Source organism: Cryptomeria japonica, chromosome 10, assembly GCF_030272615.1.
Source record: "Cryptomeria japonica chromosome 10, Sugi_1.0, whole genome shotgun sequence".
In the NCBI taxonomy this organism is placed as follows: Eukaryota; Viridiplantae; Streptophyta; class Pinopsida; order Cupressales; family Cupressaceae; genus Cryptomeria; species Cryptomeria japonica.
In genome coordinates this window covers 152,296,163-152,322,034 of record NC_081414.1, presented here as the reverse complement: position 1 = coordinate 152,322,034, position 25,872 = coordinate 152,296,163, and the positions used below count along the sequence as shown (strand labels likewise).

At 39.8% G+C, this 25,872-nt stretch overlaps 1 protein-coding gene across 7 annotated transcripts in view; it reads left to right on the top strand.

The window, feature by feature from the left end:
* The window catches only part of LOC131047986 (uncharacterized), a 267,168-nt gene that overhangs the window by 23,832 nt on the left and 217,464 nt on the right, over positions 1–25,872 (top strand). The gene's annotated exons all lie outside the window — the stretch shown is intronic.

The window sequence follows — 25,872 nt, the reverse complement described above, 5'->3', positions numbered from 1 at the left end:
CCCGAAACTTCAGAACCCCCAGGTTCCCAAGTTGCTAAGTCTTCCCAACTTCAGTGACCTAGGTCTCCGAAGTTCCCCCAACTTCGGTGACCCAGGTCTTCGAAGTTCCCCCAACTTCGGCGACCCAAGTTTCCGAAGTCTTCCAAATACTTTCGGCTTGCAACACTTCTGGATGACGTGATCGACACTCAAAGATTTAAATGCTCTGACAACTTTGGTGACTTATGCACCTTCTTTTGTGGAGCCACAGGGGTGCATTTAATGTTTTTGGCAGGATTTCCATCAAGGGAGGTACGGGGCCATACTTATTGTGGTGACTTATGTCATGTCTGCATACTTTCACTTTGGAAGGTCAGTCAATCCACCCTTCTTAGAATTGCCTTTTGTGGGTATGGCTAGGTTGCTTGCATGTACAAGTCAAGTGCATGCACTTCCCTGCACTCCCAGACTAACATACAGGGATCATGATCACTCTTGTAACCATTTTTCTATATAAAGGTTGTTAAGCCTCATTGTAAAGGGTTCTCTCCCTACTGGCTTGAGCTATTCTATGCAACTGTAAGTTTGGCCTTTGGCCTTTGAATGAATTGGAATTACATTCTTGCCTTCCTTCAACTTATGCATGTTGTGTATGTTTCCTTACCTTCATCATAGGTGTATGTTTTGTGGCTCTTCTCTCCATATATGCTGTGTTAACTTGTTTTTTTTTAGCGTGGCTTGTGGGAATCCTTCTCCCCTCTTGACACTTGGCAAATTCTAACCTCCATACATGCGTTTGGGTCACTCATGCAACTGAAGTTTGTTCATCTCTTGGGTATTTCAGTTGATTCCTTGTGCCATTTCGGGTGGGGAGAGGAACAATCTCTTATCTTGGTGCATCACCTCCTTTGATTTTAAGCATTTCTCTCTTCCCTTTACCTCTGCAAGTTGTTAGGACAGGCTTAGTAGTAAGTTTTGAATTGTTGAGTTGGTTTAACACCTGCATCTGGACTGAGAAGGAAGTCGGCCTTCTCCAGAGATTCAACCCCCTTGCACAAGGTCCCACACTTCGGGGTTGTTTCCATGTTTCACAAGGTTTCTCAGTTGATAGCTCAGCAAGGGTGCGAGCTTTTGTGATAACAGGACCATGATTCTCCCTAGAGGCCCCATCAAAATTTAATTTGAACCAACCTTTGTTTGGCAATTGCCACTTTGCCTGCAACCGAGAAGAGGTAGAATCTCCATCCTTGCTACCAATATGGGGTGGAATTCGGATCCCATGCTATCTAAACCTCATTAGACCATCCCATTCAGTGAATTTGCCAATCTGACAACTACTAGATCACACTCTGTTATTCATGACCTCCACAAGGGCCGGCTCAACTTTAGATTTAAAAGAGTCAATAGACATCTGCTTGTTTTACAAAATGCTCCTTTTGCATTCCTTCCAGATCTCCCAGAAAAAAAATCAGGGACAAATAACCCACAAACCTTATAGAATCCCTAACCAAGGCTTGATTGGCCAACATTGAAACATAGTCATAATATCATTTGGTAAGGCCGTCATCCAACCTAATTTTGCACACATCCACCTCCAATATACATATGAAAGGGGCATCCAAAAAGAAGATCAATCCTTTCTTCATGCTTTTTGCAAAGCATGCACCACGAGGGGCCTTCAAACCCCATTTTCTTGACCCTTTCTGCCGTTAAATTTTTCTTTTGAACAGCAACCCAAGCAAAGACCCCAGCTTTGGGCGCACATTGCTTACTCCAACACGGTTGTAGGGGGATATCTGTCTTTGCCATATCCTTCAACCTAGCAGTAATTCTATACCCATCTTTGGCATTGTAAAGACCATTCTTAGAGCCAGCCAATATCAAATTGTCCCCACGTCTTCTAAAGACAATCCTTCTTTGCTTAATGATCCCTGACAGCAAAGCTAATTCCTTGTGTGGAAGTGGGAGGTCAGAAATATCTTTCCAATTCCAACCCAAAGCTGGATCCTCTTGGGAAAAAGTGACATAATCCCGCACTTTGCTCCCCAATGCTGCTTAAAGAAGGCTTTGGTTTGCTCGATTGAAATCTTGATATCTAAACTTGGATAACCACCCCGCCCTCCTCCCCCCATGAGTCTTCCCAAAATAGAGCAGTCTCACCGTCCTGGACTTCCCATGAGACATGGTCAGCGATGACAGATTTTCATTTCATTAAAAAGTTCCAGACCCGTGACCCCTTGGAGGGACTATCAACCTTGACAATATCTGTAGGATCAATACCGTTGAGATATTTAGTTTGAATTATCTTAGCCCACTTCAACTCTGGCTCCTTGAGCATTTTTCAAACCAGTTTAGCCCCAAGAGCTATATTTTGCCAATTTTGATCTCTAAGCCCTACCTCCCATATTCTTTTGGTTTGCAGATCTTATCCCAGGCAATGAGGGTCACTTTGTCCTTTTCGGACAGCCCTTGCCAAAAGAACTTCCTCATCTTTTGAATAAAGGTTGTATTAGCTCCAGAGGTAAGAGCAAGATAAGATAAGAGATAAATGGGAAGAGAGGAGATGACTGTTTTCAGCATCACTAACCCACCAGCCCAAGAAAGCCACCGACTTTTCCATGATTTCATTCTCTTGTCAACTTTATCTTTCAAAGGATCCCACAATTTGGAATTTCTTAGTTCCTTCTCTAAAAGCAAACCAAGATAGGAACATGGCAACTTTCCTTTTTTAAAGTTTAGAATGTTCAAGATTTCCACTTCTTTCCTCAAGGGAGTCATTAGGAAAAAAACTTCTGATTTGTCTTGGTTGATTTCCTGCCCAGAGGCTATGGCATATATCTCTAACACTTCAGAAATTGGTGGGATTCTTTCCTTTTGGCCGCTCCAAAGAGCATTGTGTCATCAGCAAGCTGCTGATGAGTGACTGTAATGTCTCGTCACTGTGATTCCTTCTATCAATCCTGATGCTTGTGTGTTCTTGATGGCCTTTCCTAAAGCCTCCGCCAAAAGAATAATAACTAGTGCTTGAAAAAATTAAAGAAGAAAACAAGAAGCAACAAATAATGAGCAGGAAGCTTCTGTTGTTTTGAAAACTGGAATTTCATGTGCTCTAGAGCCAAAGCAAGATGATAGGAGTTTAACAAAGGAAGATATTATCAAGGGGAGTAGAAAAATATAGCCCTTAATAACCCTTTGTTTCATAGTGATGAAAAACAAGAGAAAAAAACTGAAGAAAGAGAGAAAATCAATAAGGTTGAGGAGGAAAATAAAATAAAGCAAGTTAGCAAAGAAGAGGGGATCACAAAATTAGGGAAAAAGGAAAAGAAGAAGAATCCCTAAGTGTTTGACAGACTCCATAGGTATCCTTATCAGGTAGAAAGGAAAAGAAGAAGAATCCCAAAGTGTTTTGACACTCTATAGGAATCCTAAGGCAGTAAATTCCTCTTATAGTAATGATGAACCTAAAATGTATTAGTTGGAATGTCGGGGGCTTAGAATTTCTTGATATAAAATACATAATCAGGAAGTTCATAAATAAGATTAACTCTCTTGATTTACTCTTTCTTCAAAAGATTAAAGCAATTGGCTTTTAGTTGGAGAATAATCTAAGTTTTATCTGGAAAGATGCTCTGCAATTCTTCAATAACCATTGAAGCGGAAAGGGAGGGATGACTATCTTCCTGAACAATGAATGGGCTAGCTATATTAAAGATCACGGTTGCTCCAGTTGTAATAGAGAAATGTGCCTTCTTATTGAAAAGGGTAGATTAAAATTTTGGGTCTGTTTGGTCTATGCTATGCTGCTAATGATTACAGGGAAAAGATTGATCTTTGGAAATGGTTAAATAACCTCCACAATATTCCATGGATTATTGGCAGTGACCATAATATAGTGGAAAATAGAGAGGACAAATGTGGAGGAACTGAATTGGGGTGGAAAGGTAATGAGCAATTCTTTGGGAATAAAATGAAAAATAGTTTTGAAATTATTTGATCATTCAAAATGAATGAAAAGTGATAGCAAAGATATTTGGTTCGCTTGCAATTCCCAAAAACATAATAAAAGAATCTACAACCCTTGCATTCCATCTAATCACCACCCTATTGAAGCCTAAATTCAGGTTCAGAATAATTGTAAACCGGAGATGTTGAGGAAGAAGAATAGTCTCAAACATAATACTGATATTTTTAGTAATGAAGATTCCAATAATGACATAATTACCCCGAGAGAAATCAATAGAATCTATTGAAGGACCTGCCCCTCATTACTCAATGGAATACCAATGTGAATAGCTAGAAAGCTTTATTCCAAACTGCTGGAAAAAGAGGGCTCTTGATGGTAGAGAAATAGATTACAAGCTTCAACAGGTTCTTCTCTCTACTGATTCTCATTTGCAGAATGACCTTTTCAATGAAAAGGTAGATGAGTCTATGATTAACTTTAAGCATATTGAGGTGCTTGCAACCAAAGAAAGTGCAAGGGTTGAAAATTAGAGCCAAAATGAATTGGCTAAAGGTGGCTCAATCTTTTCCTTCAATTACATCAAGATCAAAAGTATTTGAAAAGAGATTAGCTCAATTTAAGTGGGAAATGAGTAAGTCTGCGATCCTTCACAAATTAAAAAGGAGTTCAAGTCTTTCTATCAAAATCCCTTTACCACAAATGATCATAATACAGACTGCCAAGCAGATTACGAGTTTTGCAAAAAGGTTATTCCAAAGAAAAGTAAGGAGAATGACTGTAGCATGTTAGATTCAGTGATTATTAAAAAGGAAATTATAAAGGCCATAAAAACATTAAAAAATGCCAAGTCCCTAGGCATTTATGGGTTGCGTATTAAATTCTACAAAAATAATATTGATTCGATTAGTCAAAATCTTCTTCAAGTGTATAAAGAGGCTATCAGTTAAGGCATGTTGGAAAGTAAGATCAATAGAGATATCATTAAATTGCTTTTGAAAGGGGGAGACAAAATACAAATGAGCATTTGGAGACCAATCACTCTCCTCAATGTGTCATATAAGATCTTATCCAAAATTTTGGCTCTTAGGCTTATTGATATTCTTCCATCCTCATTAGCCCTACCCAAACCGGGTTCATTAAAGGTAGATATATTTTGGAGAATTTGATTACTAGTTGGGAAGCAATGGAACGGGCAAGGGCTTCTGACCAAGACATCAGTATGCTTCTCCTAGATTTTGAAAGGCCTATGACATGGTGGAATGGTCGTTCATTATTATGATCCTTGAAGCTTTTGGCTTTCTTAAAAAAAATGTTATATGTTAAAGTCTTAATTGAAGATATTGTAGACCGGATTGATATCAATGGCTCTTTCTTTGAATCTTTTCAACTCCAAAGATCAATTAGGCAGGGTTGTCCCTTAGCCCCTGCCCTATTTGTGATCACTTTAGGTGCTATATTTTATTTAATGAGAGATATGAACAAGGGAGTTGATACCAAAGGATTAACTCTTCCCAATAATGATAATTTGATCAATATTTATTTTGTAGATGATACTGCAAGCATTGTGAAAATGGAAGAAAATAATTTTGAGAACATGATGAATAAGTTGGAGCTGTTTTCCAAGGCTTCTAGAGAAAAAAAAGTGTACTCTTCTCAGTTGGAAAGACTCACTTCCTAGCTGGTTCAACAAATTTTATCTTCAATGGGGAGGTCCTGATAGCAAGGTACTTGGGAATTCCTTTCGCCATTAGTCCCTCTTTGAAACATATGTGGGATTGGATCAAGGACAAAATTGAGAAGAAAATTCTAAAATGGAATAAGTAGTATCTCTCCATGGCTGCTAGATTTCAAATATGTCAAAAGATATGGTCTTCCTACAATATCTGCTAGGCTTCTGTCATGATCGTTAGCAGCTACCAAATCAATGATATTCAGAAATGTATTAGAAGATTCTTATGGTCTAATGGAAAAGGTGGGAAAGAAAGAGTGGTTGTTAACTAGAGTAGGTGTTGCTTAGATAAAGCTATTGGAGGTCTCAGTTTAAAAGACCTAAAATTGCAAGGAATTTCTCTTGTAGTTAAGTGGATCATTAATTCCTTGAATGGCATGGAACCATGGAAAGTTTTAGTGAGGAATAACATACAGTTAGCTGTTCCTAAACAAGCTAAATAGTGGAAGAATCTACATCCTCATTGTTGGTTGAAAATTTTGTACACTTGGGGAAATATACAAAATTGTGCTTTCAACCACAGTGTGTGAGTAAAACTCTCCTAATTAAGGGAAGGCTCCCCCTATCTAACTACAACTTTGAAAATAAAATAGGATGGGACAACAATCTTTCTTCTTCTTTCAAGAAAGACAATATCCTTTTCTCTTCACAGAAAATGACAGTGATTGAATATAAACAACAGTAACCACTTTCAAATGAAATGAGAGAAAGGAAATGAAGTTTCCTGAAAGCGCAAAGCCTTCTGTCACTTTCTTCGGGACGAAGCTCAAAGACTTGATTATATGAAGTCCTATCTACCCTTTTCTATACTAATGCTATAAAGGACAAGTTATAACAACTCAAAGATTGGAATATCTTATTCTTTTCTACTTAAAAGAATGGGAAGTAGTATAAGCTCAAAGACTTACAGCTATTTCTCACAAAATCTACTCCTAAATTCTCCTAAGAACAAGTGAAAGCACAAAGACTTGCAGTTTTTCTCAACAAAATATTTATTTTAATCTATATTAACCTCAACTACTTGCAGCACAAAGACTGCAAATTAGATGTGATTAAGCTCTTTAAGGAACATTGCAAGAAAGATAATATAGAACGCAAACTCAAGTATGTAGCACAAAGACTCAAAGCTTGAGCAATTTTCTTCTATTCCTTTCAATTCTTAAATTTACACATGAAAGCTCAAAGACTTCTTTGCTGTAAATTTGACAGAGTTTTTGCTTGCTTTCCCAAAAGATAAAAATTACAATAGACCCCCTCAAGTATTTATAGGAGAGGAGTCACGAGAAAAAGGTGGGAGGATCCCAACTAACTTGAGAAATTCTCTCAACCACCAAGACTTATTCAATAACTAACTTTGACTTATTCCAACTACAGTCCTGATTGAACACAACTTGTAGTTGCTTTACATGTAATTACAAAAGTGCAAGTAATGAGTTAACTTGCAATTAAAAAGTTATATTTTATATGTAACTTGTCAAAACAAAATTACAAATGCATAACTAAAACTATTCCACGTGTCCAAAGACATGAATCTAACTACTTCATCCTTTGTCTGTGATGATCTTCATGTCGCTTCAGGATGCTAGAGCTTGAAATATTCTGGATTGTTTAAGACATCTTGAACCGGAATGGGAACTTGCATCCTTGTCTTCTTGCTTGGGGTAGTACTATCTTTTCAAGAGGGAAAGGGTCACCTTCCTCTTTTCATGTAATGACCATCTTTGTCTTGAAAGCATTCTATGCTTTCAACCATGAATTGTTGTTGTATCTCTTCTTTGTATCATCCTCCAATCTTGAAATCTGCTTGCAAAATAAGGCCCATGCCTTAATCTATTGATTTGGTAGGTCGTGTGTGCAAACCGGACTGACAAGGAAAGGGATAAATTGATGCAAAATGGGCTTACAAGTGAATTTTGGGTTTTGGAAGCTGCATTACATGTGTGGGATAAACAAGAGCATTAACTTGCAATTGTGGGGAACAAACATGCAAATTCATATGTGTAATGGGTAACTACAAGTTTGCACTTGTAATTGGACCTTTAAAACTCATTTACAAGTGTTTTTTGAGTGCATTTTGGACCAATTTCGGGTTTTGGATGGCTGACCGCAGGTAGACTTTAAATGGGGAAAATGAATGAAGGTGTGAAATGAGTGGATGAAATGGTATGTACGGATGATGGAAATGAATATGAAAAGATTTTGGGAAGATCATCTTCAAGAAAATGGGAAGAACTTTCAACAAAAGATGGTTAAATCTTTTATCCGTAAGGGAAGAACAATGATTTTCATCCAACTTGTAATCGGGATTTAAAATCCCGAATACAAGTAAAGAGGGAAAATGGGGAAGAACAATGCAATTCACAAATTGCTATCAAAGGGGAAAATCTCTCTCACAAAACCGATTTTTGGGGAAGAACCAACATATTACAAATTTACAACTAGAAAGGAAAAACAAGAAAACAAGAAAACAAGAAAAAAGAAACAAGAAGAAAAGAAATCTTACCTTGCTCCAATCTGAAAATGCCTCTTCAACAAGATGATTAATCAATCTTGGAATGAAGAGACAATCCAATAAATAAACAAAAACTGCAATCCCAAACCCTTGCCATGTTTTTGAAAAACATCCTTTGCATAAAAACGTGGTGTCAAATGCATGGAAAATGGCATGGAAAGTGGCCAAGACTCTTTCTAACCTCAAGGCCTTAGCATACCAAGCCAAAACGATTCATAAGATTGCTGATTCGTGGCATCTTTAATGAAGAAAAACGTGATTTTTGGCAAAAACGTGTTTGCTGTTATAAACCAAGAAACCAGCAATCTTAACCTCCATGTGTCGTGAAAGGTGTCTACCAATGCATGAAAATAGGAAGGAATCCTAAACGCCTTCCTCCTCCAACAAATTCTCCACAAAAATTTGCTAAAAATCCTAAAAAAAAAACGTTTTTCCTTGCAAATCGGGTTTTTGGGAACAAATAGCATGTTCGATTTCATGAAACAATGAAAATCGGGTTTTTTGGAGGATATATCAAGTTTAAAATTTCACTTTTTCAACTATAAGGCAAAATCGGGATTTTTTTGACCAAATAGCAAGTTTAAAATTGTCAAAAATGCACTTTATAAGCAAAATCGGGTTTTTTGGACCAAATAGCAAGTTTAAAATTGTCACTTTTTCATTTACAAGGTAAAATCGGGTTTTTGAGAGAGATATGTGAGTTTAAAATTACTTGCAAAGGGGAAATAAAATCCCTACAACAAGTTTTAAATCACTTGCACACATGTAATAGGGGTTTAAAATCCCTATTACATGTAAAAACCATTAAAGTAGGGGTTTTTGGAAAGAATTACAAGTTTACTTGTAACTTAACCAAAAAATCCCTATTTTAACTGAAAAAGCCAAAAAACAACAAAAACAACAAAGGGAAAATAAAAAGCAAATTACAAGTTTTTATTTTTAAATAAAGTGCACATGTAATAAGCTAAAAATTTCCCTACAAAGACCAAAACAATAAAAATCATTAAAACTTGCAGTTCAAGGAAAATTCTCCACCTGCAGTCAGGGAGAAAGAACCCGAAATTGAAGGAAAGACATAGCAAACGAATCCAGAATGCGACGAAATTCGAAATGCAGTTTGAGGATGGACTGAGGATTAAGCCAGTCCAAGGATTAGGCAAAATTTTGCCTCGGGAGCCATAGAGTAAAATCTTCAACATGCAGTGACTGTTTTGAAATCCGAAATTGCACAGAAAGCTAGGAAAAGGAAGACAAAAACTCACCAAAACTTGGACAATGATGGCAAGGACACCCCCCAATGATTTGACACTATCAAATGTGAGTTTTGTACCTCGTAAAACGTGCCTTGGAGACAAAAATGACACTTTTTAGGCAAAAATTTGTAGGGGTTGTCACATTTTTGAGAATCCAAAAATGAGGACAACACTCATAATGTCTACTTTGGTAGATTTCCTCCCATTTTGGCTCTAAGGTTTTCAAGAGCATATGGAAAGCTTGGGAAGCTGCTAGAAGTTTCATCAAAGGCAGTTGTATGTATGATAAGGAGAAGAATAAACTTAGTAGTTTCAGATCAATTGAGTGGAACTTAAAATGGAAAAATAAGCCTTTGACTCTCCTCCAAGGTGTTTTCCAAGGGCTGGGAGAATATAGGAATTAAATATTTTAAAAATGTTTTGGATAACAATCAAATTAAAACATGGCTTGTTCTCAACAATGAATATGCTCTGTCCAGTATCCATATGAGAACACACTTCCTACAGAGAAAATCATGTTACAGATTTTAGTTTTAGGTCAACTCAAATTTGATACTGAAATCTATGATAACTCGAATTAGAGTGATGGCTCTGCTCACTGTAAGATTAGCCCGAGGACAATTTAGAGCTCCTTATCTAACTCTCAGAAGGTCACCAGGCACCGGAATGATTGTTTGCATCTGAACTATAACCAAGGGTAGTGGTCCAAAGTCTTTGATCTCTGTTGGTCCCATGTCATTGAGCCAAAAAAAGCCCGTTTTAAATTGTTTCTTCTTTTGAAGAAACTGTCTATTAATCTGAACTGTTTTAAGTCTGGTGCTGATCCTAATCTTTGTTCTATTTGTAGGGTTTTAGAGACTATTGAACATATTTTCTTTGACTGTTTCTTTGCTAAAGAAATTTGGCTTTTATATCTGGCTGACCTGAATGGGTGAGGTTAAAAGAAATAAATTTTTATGGCAAGAGATTCTTGTTGATTATGTGAAAGGGCTTAATTGGATTCATAGCTTGTTTTGGCTTGCTTTAACCATTGTGATCCTTTGATTTGTATGGAGAACTAGAAATGAGGATTGTTTTCAAGTGACAAGGAGAAAACTTAGTCCTCTAAGAGACTCACCTTTCATAATATTTCCATGCAAGTTACCTTAACGTTGGAGATCTCAAATGACAAATTTTGGGAGTTAATGGACAAAGGAGTCGTTAGGTTGCAAAGTCCAAAATTGAAACAACAAAGCACTGACCATATGCAAAAGAAGATGATAAATCTGTTAAAAATCATGTAGAATTTAATAAAAGATACAATAAGAACTTCACCTACAATGAACTTCTGGAGGATATGGGCTTAAAGGAAAAGAAGCTAAAACCTGAAAAAGATGATGGATTGGAGGTCATGAGATCCAATGACAACATCCCGGAGATCACCCCTCCAACTGGAATCTATGACATGGACAGATACAGTGAAAGCTGGAACAATTTTTTTTGATAATTTTAATTTTTTGTACTAAGATGACAATCTAATTGTATATTCCTTGTTGTTTGGATGGATATGTCCATAACTCTCGCGGCTCGGCATGGGTGTGGATAGTACTCCTTTTTTGGTAGTATATAATTAATTCAAAAAAAAAATACTGTGCTCCAATGGTTTCATTTTCAAGGCATGTTCAATTGTGTCTCAGTACCATCTTCTGGCCACCATTACCTGAGAATTATTTGCTTGACTGGTAAGCAAGTTTAGCTTTATCCTTTTGCTGAGGCTTTGATCACATATACATTTTTTTAAATCCATATCATATACTTAAAATACTGTGGCTGACCAACTGATCAAAGGGATTGTTTACCATAAAGACAGACCAAAAAACATGCAGGTCCCGTATGCCACAAAAATCAAGACATTATTTTGTTAACATGTCAATCTTTTGACATTGATCCATATTAGTTTTGTTCTAATAACAATCATGAAGTATTTATGACTATCTAAACTAAGCTATCAATATTTTTTTCTTTGGTGGTCTGTATATTTGTTTGAATGAAATAAATGTATAATCATATAATAGCACATTTCTAGTTTACTCCATGGATCTATTCTGACCCTTGGTGTGTGTGTTTTCTTTATAATACTTAGGGCTATTATATGTGTGAGATTCTCTTGGCCAAGACATGTTTAATTGTGTCTCAAAACCATCTTATCCACCATTACCTAAGAATTATTTGTATAGCTAATAAGCAAGCAAGTTCTGCTTCATCCTTTTCCTGAGGCATTGACTGCATTTACATGTTTTCTTTAAATCCATATCATATACTACAAATGTTGTGGTTGATCAACGGATCAAAGAGATTGTTTCCCATAAAGACTGAGCAAAAAGTCTGGAGGTCCAGTATACGACACAAATCAATTGAGGATGCATTTATTTATCTTAAACATATGGGATCGATTTGTAGACATTATGTTTTTTACATTGACATGGATCCACTTTAGTTTTGTTCTGAAAGCAATCATCAAGTACTTACAACCGATTACATCCAACCGGTAACAACTAGGTTATAGCATAACCGGCTCATAGGCCTGCTAGAACATACATAATAGGTCACAACCGGGACCTTTAATCTTAAGATCTATCTTCTACTCACAGTCTCGCTACTTGATTCTTCGATTGATTACATTCGAATGCGCAATTACAATTATATATACGATCCAAAGGATCCGGTCAGCCCAAAAAGGGATCAAAACCCGAAGAACAAGACCTAACGTGTAAAATCAACAAGATCGGTCTCTGCCAAGAGATTCCTCTGGAAAATCCAAAGGATGAATTGTAGATTGCAGGAAAAGGTTGGCCACACGCCAAGGAACATCGAAATCAACGGCCAAGGCTCTGCAAGCTTCGGAAGGGGTTCCAATTGATCACCAAAATAGGTCCAGGCAACCGGTAACAAGAACTGTCAACCGGTAACAAGAAACTGTCAAGGAAACCGATAGTGATATCTTGTCGGAAAATGATCCATATGCGATGCGGTTTGGAACTAAGAAAGATGATCAAGTCTTCAAGTAGAATCCAACTCCACAGGATCCGGTGAGCCAAAACCGGGACACATAGAAAGAAAAGATGAAACTGCAAACAGTTGCAAAACAAAAAGAAAAATGTTTTTGGTTGATGCAAGATTGCTATGAATCGGGGATGCTCCTGCATCAGACATCCAGGGTTATTGAAAAAGTGAGCCTCTCACTTTGTTGGGGTCAGAGGAAAACCAAGGCGGTCTACCTCTGCCTGAGAAATCCAAGATGAATCTTCAATTGGTCTGTTCTTCCACTTCACAAGATACTCCTTATATTGACTGCTCTGGGTACTACTCCCAATCCTACTATCCAAAATTTCTTCAATCTAATCTGGTTCGTTCCGGGGCAACTGATTCTCCAAGTCTGCAATACTGTCCTCATTGAATTCTGGTTCACGATACTCATGAAGATCTGCAATGTTAAACACAGGTGAAATACTCAGACTATCTGGTAACTCCACTTCATATGCATTTCCAGAACTGAACTTCCTCAAAATCCTACAAGGTCCAAACTTCTTCATCTGCAATTTGTTATAAGTTCCAACCAAGAATCTTTCTTTTCTCAGATATACCATCACTTCATCGTCAACTTCAAATTCCTTATGTCTCCTCTTCTCATCTGCCTTCTCCTTATATTTGTTGTTCATGTCCTCCAAATGCTGCTTAACATGAATATGCAAGGCTACCATGTGATCTGCAAAGTCTTCTGCTTCTGAACTTCTCCGGTCTTCACTGCTGATATCACTTAATTTTGATATACCTGTAGGATGCACTCCGGTAACAATCTCAAAGGTGTTCTTCCGGTACTCCTATTTACTGAATTGTTGTAGGCAAACTCTGCTTGTGCAAGGATCAAATCCGAACTTCCGGTTTTATCTCCAACTAAACATCTCAACAAATTTCCCAAACTCCGGTTAACTACTTCTGTTTGTCCATCAGTCTATGGATGAAAAGTAGAACTGAACGTCAAATCTGTCTTCATCTTCTTCCAAAATGTTCTCCAAAAATAGCCAACAAACTTAGTGTCTTTGTTTGAAACTATGCTTTTAGGTAACCCATGCAATCTCACTGCTTCCTTGAAAAATAGGTCTGCTACATGTAATGCATTTGATGTCTTCTTACAAGGTATGAAATGAGCCATCTTCGAGAATCTATCCACTACCACAAATATAGAATCATTCCCTCTCGGTGTTTTAGGTAATCCAAGTACAAAATCCATGCTTATATCCTCCCAAGGTCATACCAGTACTGTTAAAGGTTTATACAATCCCACATTCTAACTACTACCCTTTGCAACTTGACAAACTCTACAACTTTGCACATATTTCTTAACATCCTTATGAATCTGGGGCCAAAAGTACTGCTCACTCACCAATGCTACTGTTTTGTCAATACCAAAATGTCCAGCTAAACCTCCACTGTGTTTCTCCCTCATCAGATTCTCCCTCATAGAGCTCTTAGGTATACACAATTGAACTCCTCTGAATAACATCCCATCCTGAATGAAATAATCCAACCACTTGCTTCTATCTACCATAACCGGTTTTCTACATGCTTTCCAAGGTTCTGTGAAATTCGGGTCTTCATCATACAAGGTCTTCAACTCTTCAAATCGCAATATAGTCACTCTCATCTCTGTTAGCAAATTCCTTCTCCTACTCAATGCATCAACAACTTTGTTACATTTTCCACTTCTATGCTTCAACACAAAGGTGTAACTCTACAAGAATTCTACCCATCTCATATGTCTCTGATTCAACTTACTTTGACTGTTCAAATACCGCAAAGCTTGATGATCTATATACAACACAAACTCCTTAGGCAACAGGTAATGTCTCCACTTCTTCAAGGCTTGAACTTTGGCATAAAACTCCTGATCATACATTGAATATCTCCTCCAGGCATCATTCAATTTCTCATTGAAATAAGCCACTGCTCTCCCTTCTTGACTCAAGACTGCTCCTATTGCTGTTCCACTTGCATCACAATCCACTTGAAATACTTTATTGAAATCCGGTAAAGCTAACATAGGCTGCTCAGTCACTTTCTGCTTCAACAGTTCAAAACTTTTGTTTGCTCCGGTGGTCCACTTGAATTCCTTTCGATCTCCTCTCATGGTCTCAGTCATAGGGTTACAAACTGAACTGAAATTTCTAATGAACTTCCGGTAAAAACTAGCCAATCCATGAAATGATCTTACCTCTCCAATGCTTTCCGGTGTAGGCCACTCAACAATTGCTTTCACTTTCTTAGGGTCCATCTTCAAACAATCCTCAGATATCACAAATCCCAAATAGACTAACTCATCCTTCATGAAAGTACACTTCTTGATATTTATCAGCAACTTCTCTTCTCTCAACCTCTGCAAAACTTGTCTCAACTGCAACAAATGTTCCTCTTTTGTACTATTGCAAATCAGAATGTCATCCAAATATACAATAACAAACTTACCCAAGAATTTCTTCAATACCTCATTCATCAGCCTCATGAAAGTACTCGGTGCATTAGTCAACCCAAAAGGCATCACCAACCATTCAAACAGTCCTTCATTTGTCTTAAATGCTGTCTTCCACTCATCTCCTTCTTTGATCCTGATCTGATGATATCCACTCTTCAAATCTATCTTTGTAAAGTATTTTGCTCCACTCAAACAGTCCATTATGTCATCCATCCTAGGCAAAGGAAATTGGTATTTCACTATGATCTTGTTTATTGCTTTGGAATCGGTACACATTCTCCACTCTCCATTCTTCTTAGGTGCTAATATTGCTGGTACTGCACAAGGGCTCAGACTTTCTCTGATCAAACCTTTCTTCAACAACTCCTGCACTTGTCTATTCAGCGCCTCATTCTCTGCTGGTGTCAACCGGTGTGCAACTTTGTTAGGCAAAATAGTTTCGGGAACCAAGTCCATGCAATGATTAATACTTCTCACAGGTGGCAATCCATTAGGTACATTATCTGAAATGATCTCTTCATATTCTGTTAAAAATCTTTTATCTCTTCCTATTGTTCCTCCTCATGCTCCGGATTCTCAGTCTTCTTAGGAATTAAGGCAAAACACACATTCTCATGTCTCAATCCGTCCAAGAATTTCCTTCCATCTACCAAATAGAGTCTAGCATTCGTACAAACTTCATTCTTCAAAGGTTCCTCCAAGGGCAACAAGGTTTGCTTCATCCCATTGGCCACAATAGTGTATGTATTCTTCCTCCCATCATGTACTGCCTGTCTATCAAACTGTCAAGGTCTACCCAACAAAAGATGATAAATATCCATAGGCATAATATCACACAAGACTTCATCATGATGATTCCCAATTTTCAATTTTACCAACCATTGCTCACTTACTAACAACTTATGTTCATCCTGAGTCCATGCTATCTGATAAGGCTTAGGGTGTTTCAATGTCTCCAAATCTAACTTATTCACCATCTCTTCTGAAACAAGATTATCTGAACTACCACTATCAATAACAACTTTACAACACTTATTGGATACCTTACATCTGGTCTTGAACAAATTCTTCCTCTTCAAGGGCTCTTCATCTCCTTCGGTATGACACAAAGCTCTCCTCATCATCAATAGTTCTCCATCTTCCGGTTTATTGTCTGATCCGGTGGGGTTTTCTTCCACCACTGCTTCTCTTCTGGTATTCTCTGTCTATTTACACTCGAAAGCACGATGTCCTCCTCCTCCACACTTATAGCAGGTTCCTCTAAATGTTCTCTTGTCTTGTCTCCCAAAATTCTCACTCCGGTAGCCATCCGGTTCTCTCCTCTGATAGAAATTTCTATCATCCTTCCGATATGAACTACCTTCTTTGTTCACTTCCTTGTCCTTGTTTTGATCTGTACAGGTTCGTCTTCCTCCGGTATATACTCTTCCTCCTTGAAATCTTCCTCTGGTAAACCTTCCACCTCTGCCTCTCTGCCTTTGTTCATGTCTTTTGTTTAGCTTCTCTTTTGCCTTTAGGGCATATTGGTAAGCCTCTTCAACACTCTCTAATTTGATCAAATTGAGTTCATCTTGTATAGACACTCGCAATCCATTCAAATATCTTGCAACTTGTTCAACTTCATCATCAACATGTCTGAATCTGATATTCAACTTGTAAAATGCTTCGGTGTACTCCTTCACACTAGATTCCTTCTGTCTCAAATTCTGCAACTTCCGGAACAGATTCACTTGATAATCAGCTAGCATAAACTTTGACTTCAACTTAGCAATCATCCGATCCCATGTCTTAATCTTCTCTTTACCTCTTCTCTGTCTATTAACTTGCAAATGCTCCTACCAAAGAGATGCATGACCTTTCAACCGGGTATAGGCATATTTCACCTTCCTCACTTCTGCAGTGTTTTCAAAATCGAAATACTTCTCCATCTCCGAGATTCAATCCATCAATTCATCCGAATCTAACTTCCCATCATATTTCGGTGGGGTAAAATGAGGTTTAGTATTCGCCCTACTCAAAACCCTCAAAAACCTTTCCTTATCCGGATCAACTATCGGTGGGTTTACTTGTTCTTACAGGGCTTCTTCTCCTTCATCTTCACTTACATCTTTAATATGTCGGCCTCTTCTCTAGGCTATCTCCACGGCTTCCAACCGGGCTTCTATGCCTCGCAACATCTCCATCACAATAGGGTCTGCATTCCCACGCGCTCCACCATTCCTAGCTCCTCTTCGCGCCATCGTTCATGCCGGTCCTCTGCAGCTGTAGGTCGGATCCACAATCCGCCACCCTACAACAAAAATTTCAGGACATGCAACCTCCGGAACGAAACTTCGTTCTGATACCACTTGAAGCAATCACTGGTGAGTTGGTACCTCAAAGAGATCAATCCGGACCGGTCAGCAAGAGTAACACAACGGAAACACAAAGATATGATGGAGGCAATGCATAATAGATTGTTTTATTTCCTGAAAATTGATTACAACCAACCGGTAACAATCGGGTTACAGCATAACTGACTCACAGCCCTGCTAGAACATATAGAATAGGTCACAACTGGGACCTTTAATATTAAGATCTATTTTTTGCGCACAGTCTCACTACTTGATTCTTCTATTGATTACATTCTAATGTGCAATTACAATTATATATACGATCCAAAGGATCCAGTTGGCCCAAAAAGGGATCAAAACCCGAAGAACAAGACCTAACGTGTAAAATCAACAAGGTCGGCCTCCGCCAAGAGATTCCTCCGGAAAATCCAAAGGATGAAGTGTAGATCGCGGGAAAAGGTCGGCCAGATGCCAAGGAACATCATAATCAACGCCCAAGGCTCTGCAAGCTTCAGAAGGGGTTCTGGTGGATCACCAAAATAGGTCGAGGCAACCGTAACAAGAACTGTCAACCGATAACATGAAACTGTCAAGGAAACCGATAGTGATATCTTGCCGCAAAATGATCCAAATGCAATGCGGTCTGGAACTAAGAAAGATGATCAAGTCTTCAAGTAGAATCTAACTCCACAGGATTCGGTGAGCCAAAATCGGGACACAGAAAGAAAAGCTGAAACTGCAAACAGAAAGAAAAATGTTTTTGGTTGATGCAAGATTGCTATGAACCGAGGATGCTCCTGCATCAGCCATCATGGAATATAAAGCATTGCAACTATGGAATATGATTTGATAAGCTTTCTCAAATATTGAACTACCCCTAGAAAACTCCTTGCCTCATTCACAATGAAAGTCTTGGATCACTTCAAAATGGCTTCCACTTTTACTAAACTCCTAACGATTGTTGGATCTCTGTCTGATAAATTTTGATCTCAGCTACTTCGTAGACTTAGCTAATCTTTGATTTCAGACTTAGACAACTATTTGGTGTATTTGGTGACTGCCCTTTTAAAAAGTTAAATGAATATATGCCTATGTAATCAGCAATATGAATATAAACAACAAAAATCTTTTTTCTAAAATTCATGGCTTAAACTCCTTGTCTCAATCACAATGAAAGTCTTGGATCACTTCAAAATGGCTTCCACTTTTACTAAATCCCTAACAATAGTTGGATCTTTGTCTGATAAATTCTGATCTTAGCTACTTCATAGACTTAGCTAATCTTTGATCTCGGACTTAGACAACTATTTGGTGTATTTGGTGACTGTCCTTTTAAAAAGTTAAATGAATATTTGCCTGTGTAATCAGCAACATGAATATAAACAACAAAATCTATTTTCTACAATTCATGGGTTAAACTCTATTTTATTTACTCTCTATATCTTTATGCTATGGAATTACCCTTAAGTTTTAAAAAAAAGTTAGTTTGTGTCTATTTTTCTACAAATGTTTATGATTTTTTAAAATCCAATTTCTTACCCATTTTTTCGAAAAATCTTATCCTTTTGGTTTGCTGATTTTTTCCCCAAATGATTTTTGTTACTATAATAAAAAGCATTGTAATTGTTGAATATGATTTGATAAGCTTTCTAAAATATTGAATTAACCCTACAAAACTCCTTGCCTCAATCACAATGAAATTCTTGGATCACTTCAAAATGACTTTTACTTTTACTATTTGTCTGTTGACTTTTGATCTCAGTTACTTCATATACTTAGTTAATACTTAGATAACTATTTGGTGTATTTGCTGACCGCCCTCTTAAAAACTTAACTGATTATTTGCCTATGTAATCAGTAATATGAATATAAACAACAAAAAAATATTTTCTTTTTTTTTTGAATAAAAGGGTAAAAACTTTATTGAAAATCAGTCACAAGAATTACAAAGAGAACCAGAGCCTCGAGCCCCCAGAGAAGAACCACCAACCCAGCCACAAATCATCTAGCTTCAAAACCCTCCATGTCCTCAGTGAAAATCTTTTGCAATTCCTGATAGTAATCCCCAGAGAGATGCTCCCAACCTTCAACTTTCCAATCACTATCATGTTTTGAGGCCCACTTGGCCAAATAGTCAGCCGCTCCATTCCATTCTCGAGGAATGTGGATGAAGGACACTTGCTCCATTAAAGAGCTAATTTGGAGAATCTGCTGAACAATCCCTTCCAACTGCCACTAAATACCACTCACCACCTGCACAGACAACAAGTTAACAACAATTTGTGAATCCGATTCACAAATCACCTTCCTACGACCCAACGCCAAAGCCTGCTCAAGTGCATAAAGAATCGCAAAACCCTCCATAAAATTATTAGACTGCCACCCTTTATGCACTGAAAAGAAGAAAACCACCTCCCCCCTACTATTCCTACCAACACCACCTACTCCAGCCGGGCCAGGGTTACCCCTAGATGAGCCATCAGTGTTAATCTTGATAAACTCATCTTGAGGGGGTATCCACCTTCCCACCCTTTGCACCTTCTTCATAGCCCGTCTACCTCTCCTGACACAAGTAGAGGCAGGAGACAACTCCTGCAAGCCAAGCCTACTCACAATATCTGCCTCATCTCTACCCAGCGGGAAATTCACCTCACATTTAGCTTCCACTGTCTCCTGAGTCATAGCAGTGATCCTATTCCAAACTTGTTGAACAAACAGTTTGGCCCCACGAAAGATCCTCCTGTTCCTTTCGAGCCAGATCTGCCACAGAATGAAGATGGGCCCAATATACCAGACAGTCTGGAGGAAGGAGGACGGGATAGGAGGTCTGCCCAAACTGCTCCAAAACTCCGCCAAAGAATCCGCATGGACACAAGGATGCTTCCACACCCCCCACCAATAGTGCCAGATAAGCATAGAGAAGGGGCATCCGAAGAACAGGTGTGAGGAATCGTCCTCTCCGTTACCACACAAAACACAGATAGAAGGCCCCAAGAATCCCCGCTTGCGGATAGTGTCCCAAGTTAGACATCTATTCCAAGCCAAAGTCCAAGCAAAGCAGTTACACTTCGGCCAAGAAACATTATTCCAAACCTGTTTCCACCAGTTCACTTCTCTTCCCTCAAGTCTTCGGCTCAACAATTCTCGGTATCCACTAGCCACAGAAAAAATGCCCTTAGGATTTGGAGACCAAGCAAGCCCATCCCTACCCTTGAGGGAGCTACAGTGTCTACTCGCCAAAATGCCCAGCAACTCAGCACACTCTTCCTCCATCCCAACAACCAGCCATTCATTAGGAGTCTTCCACTGCTCCAAATCCAGCCGACTGCACCTATAAACTGCCTTAAAGTCACTCACCCTTGACCATCCCGCTTCCAAAAACCTCTGACACAGGTTGCCAAGGTTAGGAAACTGATCAAGGATGGGAGGGTATCCACCCCAAGAGTCATTCCAGAAAAGGACCTCTTCCCCCCTTCTGCAAATCCAAAAAAGTCCTGCCTTAATGAGAGAAGCCCCCCTCTTGAGAGTATAGCAGATCGATGAGCCCTTTCCTTCAAGCGGATATCTAGGGATTTCCTCCATCGGGATCCTCTACATATATTTGTTGGCCAAAGTCCTAGCCCAGCCTCGATCCTGCTCAACACACCACCTCCAGTACAATTTAGCTGCAAGTGCTTCCCCAAAAAGAATAGGCTGCCTTAACCCAAGCCCTCCCGACTGCTTCGGGCTACACACCAGGGCCCAATTGACAAGACTCCATTTGGAAGAGGAGAGATTACCTGCCCATAAGAATTGCCTAGCCAGAGAATCCAAACCCTTCAAGAACCACTTAGGAGCCACCTGAAGCATACATCGATAGATTGGAAGAGCCTGAACCACCGACTAAATTAGTTGAACCCTCCCAGCAAAGGATAACCATCTATGAGTCCAGTGATCAACCTTCGAGCGGAATTTATCTAAGATCCCCTGCCACGACTCCCTAGGAGGGTTGCCAGGAGAAATAGGAATACCTAAATAAGTCAAGGGCAGGGAACCAACTTGGAATCTCAAGATAAGAGCAATCCTCCTTTGAATAGATTCAGGAGTATTGAAAAAGAGGATAGAAGATTTATCCTCATTGATCAACTGGCCTGAAGCTGCAAGATAAACATCCAAGACCTTACGCAGATTAGAAGCTTTGTTGATCCGAGCTAGCCCCATAAGGGCTGTGTCATCCACAAACTGCAAATGAGACTGCGGCTGCAAGTCATTACCCCATCTCCAACCCTGAATAATACCTAGGCCCACATTATGCTTAATCAGCCTCCCCAGACCCTCAGCAAGAAGAATGAATAAATAAGGGGAGAGGGGATCCCCCTGGCGGAGACCCCTAGAAGCACCAAACAGCTCAGTATGATCCCCATTGATAAGCACAGAGAAAGAAGTGGACGTAACACAACTCATAATCCACTGGATCCACTCGTCAGCAAAACCAAAAGCCTTGAGGATCTTCCGAAGGAAGGACCACCGAACTCTATTGTACACCTTAGCCATATCCAGCTTGATAAACATAGCTTTTTCCTTGGAGGTTGCCATAGAATGAATGGTCTCCGTAGCAATGACCACCCCATCCAGAATTTGGCACCCTTCCACAAACCCACTCTGCTCCTCAGAAATAACATTCCCCAAGCACTTCTTCAATCTATCCACTATCAGCTTAGAGATGATCTTATAAATCACATTGTAGAGAGAGATAGGGTGGAACTGACCTAACCGGTCGACCCCTTCACACTTGGGGATTAGAGCAATGAAGGTCGCATTCAATGCCCGAAGCATCTGCTTATTCCTTTGGGAATCTTGGACAACTTCCAATAAATCCAGCTTGATAATATCCCAGAACTCTTGAATGAATTCAACCGGGAACCCATCCGGTCCAGGAGCCTTTCCTTTCCTCATGTGGAAGACAATCCTCTCAAGTTCTTCCAGCAAAATAGGACACAAAAGCTGCTCATTCATCTCCCTCGAGACAAGAGAAGGAATGAAAGCCAAAACCAGATTCTCCTCCACTGTTTCCCCCTGAGAGTCCTCCCTAAAGAGGGACTGGAAAAATTGAAGCGACTCCCTAGACATCTCCTGCAATGATAAGCACTACTCACCTCTATCATTAACCAGAGCAGGGATGGAATTTCCATGTCTCCTTGCTTTCACTGAGTTGAAGAAGAAAGCAATGTTCTTGTCCCCCTCCTTCAGCCAATCAATACGAGCTCTCTACTTCCAATATATTTCTTCCCTAAGCTCCCATTCCTCTACCACCTTGACAGCCCTATCTTCCTCTCTAAGCAAGTCCTCAGACAAACCAGGCTCTCTGATTTCACTGGTGATCTCATTCAGCACAATTTGAGCAGTATTCTTTTCATGAAAAATGTTCCCGAAACCTTGTCGGTTCCACTGTTTAAGCTAAAGCTTAACAAATTGCAGCTGCTTGGCAAAAGAGTACATGGCAGTGCCAAAGGCCGACCTCCCTTTCCTCCACCATTCCGCAACAAGAACCTGCAAAGAAGGGTCCCGAAGCCACATAAGCTGGAATTTGAATGAAGGCGAGCAGGCTACCCGAGTCGAAGAAGAGACCAGCTTGATGGGCCAGTGATCCAACCCTCTCCAGTCAAGAATCTCAGAACTTGTGAACCACCCCCCGCCAATCCAAAAGCTAGAAGCCAGAAAATGATCCAACCGTTCTGCAATCCAATACTCTCCCACCCTCCTGTTGTTCCACGTGAACAAACGATTGCCAGGCTTAATGTCAACTAGCTGCAGCAAGGAGATACTATCCTGAAAAAGGAAAGAAGAAGGTTCCAATTGCATTACACCCCCCTTCTTTTCACTCAACTCCAGGATGGCATTGAAGTCTCCTGCCATAATCCAAGGATGAAAAGGGGCCAACCTTCGCATATTAGAAACATGCGACCATAAGTTTTGCTTACCCTGAAGATCAGTGGGAGCATAGATGTTCGAAAACAAGATGAATTCCCCAGTCTCAAGACTAGATAGCACCCTGGATAACGAGGATCTAGAGGCAGCCCACCAGACAGGGCGGAACCTTAAAGGGTTCCAAAGATAGGCCACCCCTCCCGAGGAAGCAGCTGCCACAACACATTGACACTCGCCTCGCCCCCACAGCTTTGGCACGAAACCCATCATACTCTCCACTGAAAGTTTAGTTTCTTGCAAGAACAGGACATCAGGTGAATGATTCCTAATCAAATCCCGAACAACTTTTTGTCGAGGGCCACAGTTCAAGCCCCTTACATTCCATGAGAGCACAATCATTTAGGAGGATTGGAAAAGTGCGAATCCAGAGTCTTTATTGACCCCGACTCAACCAAATTCTCCCCCATCAACTTGATCTTATCCAGATCCTTCTTTCTGCCAACCTTTGAGCTCTTCTCTGAAGCACTTTTCTTAATATCTTTTTGATGTAGACCCAGGTGAACGAAGGACTTATTACTTTTAACCCCAGCCGGTTCCAATTTCAAAGCTATCGGAGAACCCTCCCCCTTAGCCAAATTCACCTCACTACCAGGAGCCAGGCACAACTGTACCCCTACTGTCTGGTCCATCTCCATCTGTTGGCTTCCAACCACTAGCAGGGCTTGGGTAGAGTCCTCCATTACACTTTCCAGAACCCCTTCTGATGCACCCTGATCTAGAGGGGTTAACCCCGGATTTACTTCCTGATGGCTTAGGTCATCCAAGGCCTCAAATCTGTTAAAGTTATCCTCTTCACGTCTCTCCTGTAAGGGCCTCTTTTGACCTCTGCTCCTGTTCTTTGTCTTAACTGAGACAAAACCATCAGCACCCTCTACCACAACCGGCATGGCAGCTTTCCCTTTCTCAGCCCTATCAAGGCTCGATTCTGACTGCTGAGGTTGTCGCACCACCGGTTTGTATCTAGGACACTTACGCTGTAAATGACCATACTCATGACACAGACAACAGCGAATTGGTAAAGTCTCATAATCTAACTGCTGTACCCAAGAATAAGAGCAGGGGTTTACTAAGATCTATTTTAACACAGATACGTGCGAAGGTCATTACCTTTCTCCCCAGAGTTTGCGAAGAGGATCCCACTGGCCTCCCAAGCAGAGCGGCAAGCATCCGTAGCACATCCTCCCGACAACATTCCATTGGAAGACGTGGTAATCAAACCCATACTGGAACCCTATTTGGGAGCTCCTCTGAAGGATTAAACCTCCCATGCCAAGGTTTGATGAATAATCCCACCTGGTTGTAAAAATTCGGGCCTCCTTCAAAGACCCTATTGCGATCCTCCATGTAGTTGAAAGTAACCATGAAGTAGTTATTTGCCAGAAGCATAATCTCCATTTCCCCTTCCGGTGCCCAAGTCCACTGCGCCCAGTTTTCCAAAAACTGCAGGGAAACCCTCTTTCCCAAAAACTTGCAGTATAGCGAGTGGTTTGAAAAATATTCAATGTCTTCAGCTATTATCTCAGGAGGAATGACCAGCTTCGGCCTCTCACTGCATCTCTCCAGACAACCATTAATCTTCACCATGCGAGAGCTACCAGCACTCCCAGATCCCGAATCAGAAGAGAAGAGGTTATTGTTAAATGTCTTCATACTCTGAAGTGGGGGTTTTGAGCCCATCGCAACACGGAAATCCATGGCTGGAGCAACTTGCGAGGCCTCCCCACCCAGACTCGCCATCGGGGCACAAAAAAAATTAAAAAATAACAAAGACAAAGGGCCAAAGGCCCACACCCCAAAGGGCCCCCCACAGAAGCTCGACACCCAAGGCAGCTCCCCTCACCAGCACCACCGAAGAGAGGCCCGCCGAAACTCCCTGTCACACGAGATATCCACGGCCGCAGCAGGTAAAAACCGCACCCTCGCGTAGTCTCCACACCTCCCGACGACCACCCCCACGCCCACAATCGAGCCCAACCAGCGCCTTCCGCCACAGTCTTCCCCTGACACCCTGCACTTCCCACCCCCGCCTGAAACCGCACCAGAACCACCTGCGAGCTAGGGCCGCGAAACCCTAGCTCGGCCGCTTGCAAGCCTCAGCACGAACGCCATCCTCTTTTTTCGAGTACGATCTTATTAAATTAAAAAAAAAATAAAAAAAATAAAAATATATATATATATATATATTTTCTACAATTCATAGGTTAAACTCTATTTTATTCGCTCTTTATATCTCTATGCTATGGAAATGCCTTGAAATTATTTTAAAAAATAGTTTGTCTCTTTTTCTACAATTTTAATTTTTTTTAAAATCCAATTTTTTGCCGATTTTTTCAAAAAATCTTATACAGTTGGTTTGCCAATTTTTTCCCTAAACGTTTTTTGCTACTATGCTTACAACTATCAAAAGTAAGTTATCAATATTCTCAATGGTGGTTTGTATATTTGTTTGAATGAAATAAATCTATAATCATATGTAGTGCATTTGTAGTTTACTCCATGGATCCATTGTGACTCTCAGTGTATTTGTTTTCTTAAAATATTTAGGGCTATTAGTTTTGACATCATATCATATGAACTAGGTTTTCAGTTAACTATTGAAATGAAATGAATGAGTTACATATTAACC